The following is a 12,694-nucleotide window of genomic DNA, read 5'->3' as shown; positions in this document are numbered from 1 at the left end:
AACATGACAGTACTTTTATAAGTCATCTTATGCTAAAGAGAATTTAAAAGATGAAACGATTTAATATAAGCAACTAGTTCATGTGGTTGCTTGTGAAAGTTGACTTAAGAAAAAAAAACAAATTTTATTAATAAAATTTCGTGCTAGAGCACATGGCGTCAAATTGTTTATGCAATATTATATTTTAAATTAATATGTAGATTAATTGTAGGATTCACATAAATAAATTTCAAAGTTAAAATAAAAAAATCATGCATGTAGATGTTCTAAAGCAAATATACAATTTACATGCTCTAAAATTGAAAAAAAAAATATGGAGAACTAAAATTAATAATTTAATATAAAAATCTCATTATCATTTATGATTGATCAACAAGTACTTAGATGAATTTCATGATATAGACGAAGAAAAATACATTACCATTTTACATTAGAGAAGATCCACAGCCGTCACATGCTTAATATAACTTCAATTTAGGTAATATTACTTCACTTGACAAACCTGAAATATAAAACATGATTCAATCAAAATTACTACATTTAATCACTATATAACCTTTTATTCTTTTATTTTATAAAATTTAATTTTAATTTCACTGAATCTGTGGCAAAATTTTATAAATACTAACTTATTCTTCTTCACAAATCACATTCCATGATTAAAAAAAATTATCGATTGCAAAATTATAGTCCAGTTTACACACACACACACACATATATATATATATATATATATATATATATATATATATATATATATATATATATATTATATATATATATATATATATATATATATATATATATATATATATATATATATATATGAAGATTCCTTTTAGCATCAGTATTGAAGTTAGAATAAACTGATTTCTTTCGTGAACTTTCAAGATTGATGAATTCAGTAATTTTATCTGTGAAAATTTGAGCAGCAGCAAAGTTAGAAGGAGTTGAAGATACTGAGAGGATTTAGATTATAGATAGACTAAACATATGCATTGTTTCATGAATAGAACAAGATGACTAAACCTAAACATTAAGAGCAAGCAGTGATTATAGTGTTTACCTGACACCAATGAAGAGAAGATGAAGAACCAGAAAGAAACTATGATGAAGAATGCAGACAAAGAATCCTAGGTTCTTTCAAAGATTGAAACTGAAGTTCTGAGAAGACACTGAAAGGAAATCTGGTTTCGATGTATACCAAATACAGCCTGGAAGAACCCTCAAAATGCATTGAATTTGACTTTTATAAAATGGATTTTTGGTGTATAATAAAACATTTGCATGTTATTATTTATGGCTAGTTGACTTTTCAAGTCCTCTTAGAATATTGTTGCGTGAGATGAGACTGTATTCCTAGTGAAGACAAATATAGTAGCAAGAGGAAAGGAGTTATAAAAGCAGCAAACTACAGAAGAGGTGAGAGCAGCCTAATATCCCCCTTAACTCACATGTGATAGATAATAGAGTATCACTCACGTGACGTGTGATAGATAATAGAGTATCATTTCTATACTATCATTGTAACCTATAAAGGTTAATCATGAGATAAGTTAACCATGTCAAAAATTTCATTCTCATCCAATGAAAAATCATCTTCTGTTTAGTTTTCTCTTCTTTGTATTTTGAGGAGTTTCTTGAAAGAAGACGAAAATCACTATAGATAAATACTATATAATCTGTCATTTTAGGTGTCATCTTATTTCTTTTTTAAAGAATGTATAAAAGAGTAGGTTTCCAATTCATTTCACAACAAGCAGACCATGGTTGTCCAAATAGTTTAAGAACTATCTTGTGAAGTGTTGGTGCATGAGTTTCCATTAACAATTCGCTATGATTTTGCATCCATTTTATCTTTATTCCTTAAAGAGTCAACATTGACAAAATCTTCTCTTCCATGTGAAAAGTTTGCAACCTATATATTTACATGTCTTCGTACATCTGCATCATCAAAGTACCTCAAAACATTTCTTCCTTTTATGAGTAAGTTCCACATCTTGATGTGGGACACTAGTTTAGTGAATCTTCATTTAACCATTCATCATTGTAATATCTACATTAAAAATATTATAAACATAAATTTACATAATATTATAAATTTATGATATTATAAGTAATATGTACACAATAAAATATAATTATAAAATAATTTAACTATAAAGTATTACCTTAAATTTAAAGAATGAGCAAGACAATAAAGAGATGTGCTACTCTTAGTCTAATAATCAATTAATATTGAGTTTACTACCTCAAAAAATGATGAATATTAAACTTTTGTCTTTCTTTCATGTTAGTATATGACTTTTCTAATATTTTCAATCATTAAATCCTACATTTCGTATACTAAATGAAGATTAGCCACATTCATATCTATTTTCTAAGAACATCATAAATTGGAGTAGCAAAAACAAGTATGTAATCAACATTCATTCACCAATTATCAGTTAACAAAGTTTCTTTCACAAATTGTGCATTATTCATGTCATCCTCTTTGTAAGAAGACCATTCATCACTAATAACCATCTATTGGAGTTTTTTTTTTCAAACTTTTAAGCCTTTTTAGCATGACTATGGTTGAAGCAAATCTTGTTGAAGCAACATAAAGCAACTTCAATGAGTTGAAATTATTGAACATTGATGATGTCATAAAGTGCCCCACAATAAAGTTTTTAATAAAGGTAGCATCATCAACAATTTATGAGATCAAAGAAGATTGTTGATAAGTATCATTTCTTTCAGTTTTTTTGGCTGCACAAATACTTTTCAACACAAGATTCAATGTGTGCACTACACAAGGAGTCCAATAGATTGAAGAAAATTCTAATTCTATGAGCATACACTACCTTACATACAAGGTATTATTAGTTATAATTTGTACTACATTTTGCGGCCCAACCTCCATAATTACATCTCTCATGTGTTTAACATTAAAATCTTTGTCATTTATCTTACCAGATCCATCTATTGACTTCAAAAACATTGGTTCACTCCCAGTTATAGCCATAAAATTTAAAAGTGGTCTTTTTTTAGGATCACTCAATCCATCACTAAAAATTATCACACCTTTCTAATTCCATGAGTTTCTTATAGGTTGTAGAAGGTTTTCTAAATAACTTCTTTCTTTTGAAAGTAAATAACCTCTCAATTTATTATATGTTGACGATACATATCTACTAAGATTAGAAGTAATAGCTACATAAGAAAATGCATTTATCTCTTCCAAATTTCTACAATTATTTATGCTTCCACGATAGTGTTCATCATCTATAGAAGATATTCAAATCAAAACAATGAAGAAGATCTACAAATGAAGATGCAAGCTAGGATTGCATCACATACAATATTTTGAATTAATTGATATTGATGCAACTTATAAGAGTGATTCATATTGATGTCTCTATTATGAAATTATTAATATTATTCCCTAAACATTGATGTCTCAAATATTTAGAAAACATTCTTATCATTAAGAAAAAATGTTATATAGAAATTAATATATTCTAATATATGTCTAGTATCAAAACATATCAAGTATTCTCATTTAGGTTAGATTCTTAGAATTAAGAATCAAGTTCATGAATAAAAATTCAAGATTTAAGCACAAGATCCAAGAATCAAGTTCATAAATAAAAATTCAAGTTTTAAGCACAAAATACAAAAATCAAGTTCGTGAATAAAAGTTCAAGCTTTAAGCATAAATTGACAATACCAATATCAAAGAAGAAAAAAATATCATATATTAATATTACCATGATTTATTAGAGCTTGAAAAGACTACATTCAATCCCAAAAGAAAATGAATTAGTCACTCATGGTGGCCATTACATGCACCAAAGCAAAAGAAAGAGATCCATAACATTTTTCCTTAACGGCTACTTCCTAGGATTTCCTCCCTTTGCTCTTTCTCTCTACCTTATGTCCTTATTTAACCTAATTGAATTTGGGCTAACTCATTATTCATAATATATCATTTTGATTCATCTCTCTTTAAGGGTGTGTTTGTTTGTGGGCGCGAAAACATTTAAAGCAATGAAAAGCAAAGAAAATGCAAATTTCAAGAATTTGAAATTTTTTAAAAAAAATACACAAAATGACAAAGTTGGTTATGATTTAAATTTTTCACTCATATAGGAAGAGATTTGCAGGGAAAGTACTGTTCACTTTAAAAAGATAATGGATTATATTTATTTTAATAATTACATTTATTATAATAAAATAAGTAAATTAAAATTAAAATATTAAAATAATATATTATACAAATTAAATTAATCTAAAATAATAATGTTATTTAATTTATAAATAAATCAATCCAATTAATTTTTTAACAATTTTTAAATATAAGAATAAATTTGTAAATCTACATTTTTATCAACTACAAAAATATAATTTCAATCACACCTATCACATCACAAACTTTCATAAATTTTCCGTACACTTTCTACTATATTTACCTTAACCCAAACAACCTCATTTTCTTCACACTTTCCCTTCAAATCATCTCAAATTTATTCTCTAATCCAAACAAAACACAAATTTCTGAAAATAACACAAAATTGGGAATAAATAGTTCTATCTAATCTCATAACTCCAGATATATTACTAAATTCTGATTTTTCAAATTAGGATTATGTCATAGCTTAATCAACAATTAAAATGAATAAATATCTAACTTTTTTGCATAAAATTTCAATAAATAATGACTCTTATAATTGTGATTTAACTTTTCACCATAAAATATGTTCTTCTTTGTTTGTGCTATAGAAATCTTCTTCAATTGTTGTTTCCTTTCAACTTTGGAGATGTCGATCTCCTATCTCTCTCTCTCACACACACACTCCCACACACGCACACCCAGACACGCACACACACACATGCACACACACGCACACACACAACAAACTTGCACACACACGCACGCACACACACATGCACATGCACTCACACACACGAACACACACGCACGCAAACACACACAGGCACACACGTACACAAACCCACACCCACCCACACACACCACACGCACACACACATGTACACACACACCAACACACACACACCCACACACACAATTTTGTTAATGCCCATTAGTGCCATATATGAATAAATTTGTGTACATTATTATATGTTCATTCAACCAAACATTAACACAAATAGCACACATTTTAAAATTTAAATTTAAACTTCATATGTGTGTTTTCAGTAGTTATGCAGATGAATTGATAGTTCTTTACAGATTTCAGTTTGAGTCAATTACTTTGTATCTGAATTACTTTGTAATTTACACTATTTTCACTTCTATCCTAAAAATTTCTTGATTATTAGTCTGATGCAAACATTCTTCCGAATTTAAATTCAATATTTTAGTATAAGTTAGGCCCTATTATTTTTTCCTAAGCAGAAAAGGAACCTTTACATAAGAGGCATGTTAAGGATAAATAAACATATAATCATTACTTTTTTTTAGTACCGAAATGCAATAAAATAGTATTGGGAATTTAGGAGTATGGACTAAAGTTGTGTATTGGTTAGAATGTCATAATATTAACTAGAGTAAATTACATTCCCTTTTGTCTTTCTTTTTATGGCCATCAATATTAACTAGAGTAAATTACATTCCCTTCTAACATTCTCATTTTGTCTTAACTAGTGTTATTCAAAATGTTTCAAAATACTGCAACTGGTTATATATAACAGATATCACGTCACAAATGAGCGAATAATAGATTTTCAAAAAGAAGCCAAACAACACTCATCCAACAATTAAGTTCAACAATAGATAAGTAAAAAGACAAGACAAAACAGTTTAATCAATACAAATGGAGCATACAGATCAAGATTAGAAATCACAGCTTATTCAAACACTTGGAAAAGGTTCAAAGTTCTAGTAGATTCTTTGAGATTGTAAATGAGGGAATACAACATGAGAACATAATCTAGGGTTTTAAGATGGGGAAGTAAAGTTGCGCAGATCTTCGATGAGCAAACACAAAAATAAAAGGCAAATGGCGAGAATGGAGCAAGAATTGAAACTTACGATGATAAGCTTGAAGAGGTTGGCCTCCTTCGGAGCAGAAAACACCATTGTTACAAAGTGCGTTGTCGTTGCAAAGTACTTTGTCATCGCAAGGTGCGTTGCCATCACAAGGTGCGTTGCCATCACAAGATGCGTTGCCTTCGCAGGTGCATTCCCCCCATTGTCCTTATCGAGAGTGAGAGATGATTAAAAAAGCTTAAAAAGAAAGAGATAAACTTAAAAATTCAAACCCTGCAGACAATTTGCTCAGATTTAAAAAAATAAATAAACGGTTGAAAAGTATGCATATCTATTTAAATTAATTCATAAATTTTTAATTTAAATAATTATTCATAATAATTTAAATTATTTTATAAATTAAAAATTAATAATTAATTTTATAAATTAATTACTCTGAAATTAGTATCTAAATTCAAATAACAGTGACTAAAAATTTAAGTATCTAATTATATGATTAGAAACTAAAAAATTAGTTTCTAATTTTATTATTTTTATAGACCAAAAATTAGTCTCTAAAATAGATAAAAAGTGTCTAAAAAAATGGTTTCCAATTACATCTTAACAAGAGACTAAAAAATTGTCTCTAAAAAAAACTTTTTTGTTTTGTTTTCATTATTAGTTATAAAAAATATAGTATCTAATTGTATTAATTTTTATTAATAATAAATACTTTTTTAGTATCCAATAATTTTTAGTTTATAAAATAATATCTAAATTAGTTTATTTTTATCGGCAAAAAAAGAATAAATAATGGAGGTATTTCAGGATACCTCAACCCTTATACAAGAGACCGAAATGGCCAAGAACCAAAACAAACCTCTAACCGTGAGCAAGCCTGTTCTACCCAACCTTGCCTCTCTTCTCTTTTACAAAACCAACTAAATTACCACTCACCCCTCTAACCTTTATTATTTTTAATATATCTCATACAAACTAAAGACTCCAGACACCCATTAGAATAAGAGAACTAGTTTAAACGTACCTTCGATGTTACCTAAGACCAAACATTCAATTGTGCCATCGAAAATTTCAATGTGATCTATGCGTCCATTTTTAAAGATCTTCTTATTTCTTTGTTTCCACAATCTCCTACAACTGCTATCCAGACACACAATCATACCTGATAATATCTTCACTCTCCTCGGGCATTCTAAACTGAGAAAAATGTCTCTTTGGCTCCTAATGAATTGTTGACGCTAAGCCCACCCAATGTAGCACTTCGACCACACAAGTCATGCAACCCTACATGTAACAAAGAGATGAGACGTTGTTTCCTCACCCTAACCACACATATCACAACGTTGCTTCCACTTCTATCCCTCTTTCACTAATTTATTTTGGACGCTATTTATCCTCCAGCACCCTCCGTGCAGTGAAATGTGTCGATGGTTTGCCTTAATTCTCCAGAAGCCCTCATACATAGCAACACCTTTCTCTTGACCTTCACCTTTTAGAACTTTGGATGCGGATTGGACATTAAACTCTATAGAATCATTAGCTTTCCAAGCCCACAATTCCTCCTTTGCTCGTTAAGACTCTTCCTCCCATTATCAAAACCATCTCTTGCTCTGTTGCTCTTCCCATTCAAACAGACTCCTTCTCCATCCTATCTTTCAGGTCCACTCAAGATTGTTGTTCCATTCCCCTCCTTGCCTCAACTGGCTTCCCTGCAAGAACATATAGAGAAAAGCTCGAGAGTTTATCTTTAAGGGCTTCATTTCCTGTCCATTTATCCTCCCACAAATTTATCTCTCTTCCATTCCCAATCTCCCAAGAAAATTTATCTTTGAAACTCCCTTTCCAACCCTCTAACCTCCAGAACTCCTTCAAATCCTTCCACCACAGAGAATCTAACCTATTAAACCTATGAAGCCTTAGGTTTCTCCACTCCGTACTTCGAGACCACCACCTCTCTCCACGAACCTTTTCCCTCGTGCCCAGACCCAAATCCACTTCCCTAAAAGAGCCAAGTTGAACTTTTTGATCTCTATCATACCGAGCCCTCCTGCTCTTTTGATTCGCAAACATTTTCCACGAATCACGTTATCTTCCTTCCTTTCGAGCCCCAGCCCCAGAAAAATCTATTGTAACCTGTCTACCTTACACCACGGCTGAAACTTTATAAAGAACAGATAAATAAGGAAGAGAAGATAACCAGATTTAATCAGACACAAACAATCCGCCATAGAGATGAACTTGCCTTTCCACCTATCTAGCATTTTCTCACTTTCTCTACCATCCCTTCCAAAAGCTCTTTCTTTTCTGGCACCCCCCAACATCAACTCCATATACTTAAAAGGAGTTTTGTAATCTCACAATTCAAGATAGTGCACAACTCTGAAGCAATGTTGACTGCAACCTACCCCTCCTATATAGCTCTTCAAAGTTTACCTTAATCTTGAAACTAATTCGAAACAATTAACATAGCCTTAATCACAAAAAATTATGTATTTTTGTGAATTATTTAAACTTGTCCATAGTAGTTTTGTCAATTATTTGAACTTGTGACAATAGTAATGACAATAAGGAAAAATGTCATTAGACTAATAAGGAACAACTTTATGAGGATTGTTATTGATGTGCTAGAATAATAAAATTTATATTTATAAACCAAAAACAACGCCTTCTCCTTAAGAAGTACGAACATTTCTCTTCTTATGATTTTATGGATGTAAAATCTCCAACAATAACAATAGTTATACATACCTTCTATAGATGGTCATGACACATCTCATTACGAAAAATATCTTTTATAGAGAATTAATACATGTCATGCAAACATTATATTCACGAAACACCTTAGACCTTAAAACTATACACAACAACTGTAGAAATGCATGAATTGCCAACTTACTCCATGTAGCGTCTTCTCAGGTGACATGAAACACCTCTGATTAAAAACATACACCTTTGCTCCTATATAAATACAAGACCACTTATGAACAAACACATACACCCTTGTATAACTTCAAAACACTTCAATATAGCAGCCCTTTATTCTTGAACACCGCACAGTTCAACAGAAACAAAGTAAACCTCCATTGTTCATACTTGTTGTCACCATCTATGCCCTTATCTTCTTGATTCTCTTGATCATTGAACCTTGATTTAAAACAGAAAAAACAACTACGTTTAGATAGTACAAAAAAGAAGCAGTCTCAAACCTATATGTCAAATCTATTCAGGAGCAGTGTGGAACACGAACTTTGATAGGTAAGAGATTCATAACAACTAAACCTTATTGTGTAAGGCGTGAGTAACATACACCATTGATTTATTGACAGAATAGTCAATGAGCAAACAAATTGCTAGTCGGAAAAAAATAAAGACACAAAACTGAACCAGGAAAAATCAGAGGAACACCAATAAATAACCTGTCTTCTATGATCTGATCATAATTTTGATTGTATTTAAATTTGATTCTGAACAGATTATTACAAAATCAAATCAACATAATGTACAATCCATCATATTAAATTGTTAATATTGAAAGATAATAAAAAGTAAAACCAGATGTGTCTAATAAGCTAAGTTAATATAATATAACTAATAAGTAAATAAAGAATACAGAGTGAGAAAAAATACATTACCATTAGATCATATAGAAGGTTTACAACCACCACATGGTCAACAAGAACTGTCCATAGAAAAGATGTTTCAATGAGAATGATGATATAATCTTCTATGATATTTCACTGAATGTATAGAAAGATTTTATAAGTACTAATTTGTTCTTCGTTCAAATATTTCTAAAACTTATTAATTCTTTTACAATGCTAATGTCCATGATTTTATAATTAATTCAACCTGTCTCCATGGGAATAAGCTAATCAATATATACTTTACTCAGGATGCCTCTGCCTCGTCTTGTTGCATGAACACAGATTCATATCACGTTTAAACTCATCTACTTCCACTCTTAATTTCTCTGGAACTTTGTCACCAAAACGGAAAAGTTTCGCACTGCAGCATTTTCTTAACGACATTTCTTCCAAGATAGAAAATTCCAAAGTGGAACTCCCACTGTAAAAGCTTCGAATTTGGTAATGATTTAAGAGTCAAAAATCTCAAGCTTCTTGAATTAATCTCATCTTCATTCATTTCCACCGTTATCACATTCACCTGCATTTCATTTCTATCTCCATCACCTCACCTTCACTTTAGCATAAGCTTTAACTTCATCTTGTCGTCTTCACCTTCACCTTGTCCCTCTCCTCCTCTACACCACCATCTTTGTCTTTGTCACCTTTATTTTCATCTTTGTCTCCATCACCTTCAGCATCATCTTTATCTTTATCTTTGTTGTCTTCACCTTCACCATGTTTCTGCTTCTCCTCCACATCATTATCTTCATCACCGCCACTTCATTTTCATCTTCATCTCCATCAACTTCAGCATTAGATTAGCTTTATCTTCATCTTTATCCTTATCTTCGTGGAGTTCACCACACCTTGTCCCTCCTCTCCTTCACACCATCATCTTCATCTCTGTCACCTTCATTTTCATCTTCATCTCCATCACTTTCATCATCATCATCATCATCATATTCATCGTCTTCATCTTCACTTTCACCTTTCCCTCCTCCTCTACATCATCTTCATTACCTCCTTTGTCCTTCCTCCTCCACCTCATTGTCTTCATTCAGCCATCTCCATCTGTATCAGCCACTATCGTTTCTAGCGATTTACAATTGGTTATGCAAACTTCCTTCAATACAACCAATGTTTTGGCCGTTAAGATGTAACAAGTATTTCAACTTCCGACAATTCTTTACATTAAGCTTGATCAGATTTGAGAAAGACACAGTGGATGGTGTCAAGTTTGTCAAACAATGGCAGTCCCAGATAAGTAAGGTATTTAAATTTTGTAGTAAGGGGATTACCCAGGAGTGCCCTAATCCTATGGATTTAAGTTGGAAGAGACTCAGAAGCTCCAATGTTTTAAGAGTGAAAGGATTTAGTACAATCTATGCCTGGCTTGAGCGGGGAATATATGAAGGCACAATGAAGCAACCCAATTTTCGATAGTGGGGAGTGACACTGACACCTTCGAACCAAAAACAAATGGAAATACATCCCTTGTTCATCGTGAAAGCACTGCAATATGAGCGAGCTTAATTTGGGGAGCTCAATATGAAGTTTTCCCTGCAAAATCATCGCTTCTTCTTCTTCCTTAACCTAGAGACATTACCTCCAAGCAGGGAGTAACCTTGGATTCAAAATAAACAAAAGATTAGAAGGCCACAAAATTGTGACACATAAAGTAAATGTTGGATGTCCCAATAATAACCTTAAAAACAAGTCCCAATGATAAATGGTATAATGTGTAAACACAAAATGCAGTGTGTTTAGGAGTGTTCTGTCTAAACAGCCATACCTTTTCAAGAGAGACAACTGCTTGCTGATCTGTTGAAAATCCATCTTGATCATCTTGATTTAAACCCGTAGAGTTTTGATATTCTGTTGCAAAAAACTTCAGCTTTTGACAATGTTTGACATGCAACTCTTTTAACATACCCCATTTTAATATGTGCATTCCAGGATATATGGACCTTAGGTTTGGCAAATTCGATAGCCTCAAAAGGTTAATGCTGGAGAACATAGCAATCTCTTTATTAGCTTTCATCAGTTTCTGCTTCACCCTTTGCAACAATTGCCACTAACTCTTCACAGTTTTCCACATGAAGTTCTTTCAGATGGGTGAGAATTCCTTGAGGTCCCATATTAGTGATCTTCGAATGACTAAATACTGCCTTTAGAGAATTACATCTCCGCACTTTCAACTTTTTCAAGTTATTTAGCAAATGAAGTAAATGGGAAGGCAGTATTGCATCTGATAAAAAATCACAATCTTCCACTACCATAGAAGTTAAATTTTGGAAATACCCTTCTGGGAGTGTCCCTGTCTCTGGTTTCCATATCTCTTGCAACATATGAGACTTCCAGAAAACTAAATGATTCTGGGCATACAAAAGAGTAAAGGCGAGTATGTAAGGATTCACAATGTTTAACTGTAAGGTACAGTTTCAAATGTTGTATGAAATCAGAAAACTGTAAAGATTTGTAAAACCAGAAAAACAGAACAGAGGGATTTTATGAAGTTGTGCAACGAAAGGGAGAAAAAAAGTAATTTTATATTTGCTGAGTGCAGTAGGTTGTGTTACAGAAAACAAAGATTGTCACTTTAAACACACAAAAGAAATAAGAAAACCTCCACAATATAAAGACAAACATTACTTTGTACTTAATCATTGTCATGCAACCAACTCTCCCATAAAATAAGGATTAACACTAGTTTCCAACCTAACAAAACTGAGCACAACAGAAAATAACATATGTGACTGAAAGTCTACAAAAGTCTCCATTTATAAAAATAACAATAAACTACTGACAAATTATCAAAATATTAGAATCACAATAATAAGGAAATTATTGAGATACAAATGTTGGTATCCTGTGTGCCACAATGGATCAAAAGAGAAGTTTGGAAATGGCTCACTAGTTTAAGACATCAAACTCACAAAATTTGAAGTTGTAGTAATTGATTTGGAAGAAGAGGTTACCTGTTGTTGAAACACCTTTTTGACAGTCGAGTTAAGATCATCATGCACGATGACCGATCCATCATTTAACTCGGAAGTTGTAATTTTTCTACAAA

General features: G+C 31.6%; 2 long non-coding RNA genes across 2 annotated transcripts; both read right to left on the bottom strand.

The window, feature by feature from the left end:
• Nucleotides 1-327: 327 nt before the first annotated feature.
• Nucleotides 328-1,203, bottom strand: LOC137819299 (uncharacterized). Its single transcript, XR_011082266.1, has 2 exons — nucleotides 1,067-1,203; nucleotides 328-502 (listed from the first exon to the last, which is right to left on the bottom strand). It is a non-coding gene; the product is annotated as an uncharacterized lncRNA (long non-coding RNA).
• A 9,889-nt stretch (nucleotides 1,204-11,092) lies between these two features.
• LOC137818739 (uncharacterized) lies at nucleotides 11,093-12,694 on the bottom strand. Its single transcript, XR_011082134.1, has 3 exons — nucleotides 12,600-12,694; nucleotides 11,414-11,996; nucleotides 11,093-11,245 (listed from the first exon to the last, which is right to left on the bottom strand). It is a non-coding gene; the product is annotated as an uncharacterized lncRNA (long non-coding RNA).

The sequence above is a fragment of the Phaseolus vulgaris genome, chromosome 10 (assembly GCF_000499845.2).
Source record: "Phaseolus vulgaris cultivar G19833 chromosome 10, P. vulgaris v2.0, whole genome shotgun sequence".
In the NCBI taxonomy this organism is placed as follows: domain Eukaryota; kingdom Viridiplantae; phylum Streptophyta; class Magnoliopsida; order Fabales; family Fabaceae; genus Phaseolus; species Phaseolus vulgaris.
Note: the sequence above shows the minus strand (reverse complement) of the source record. Positions and strands in the feature narration are given on the sequence as shown.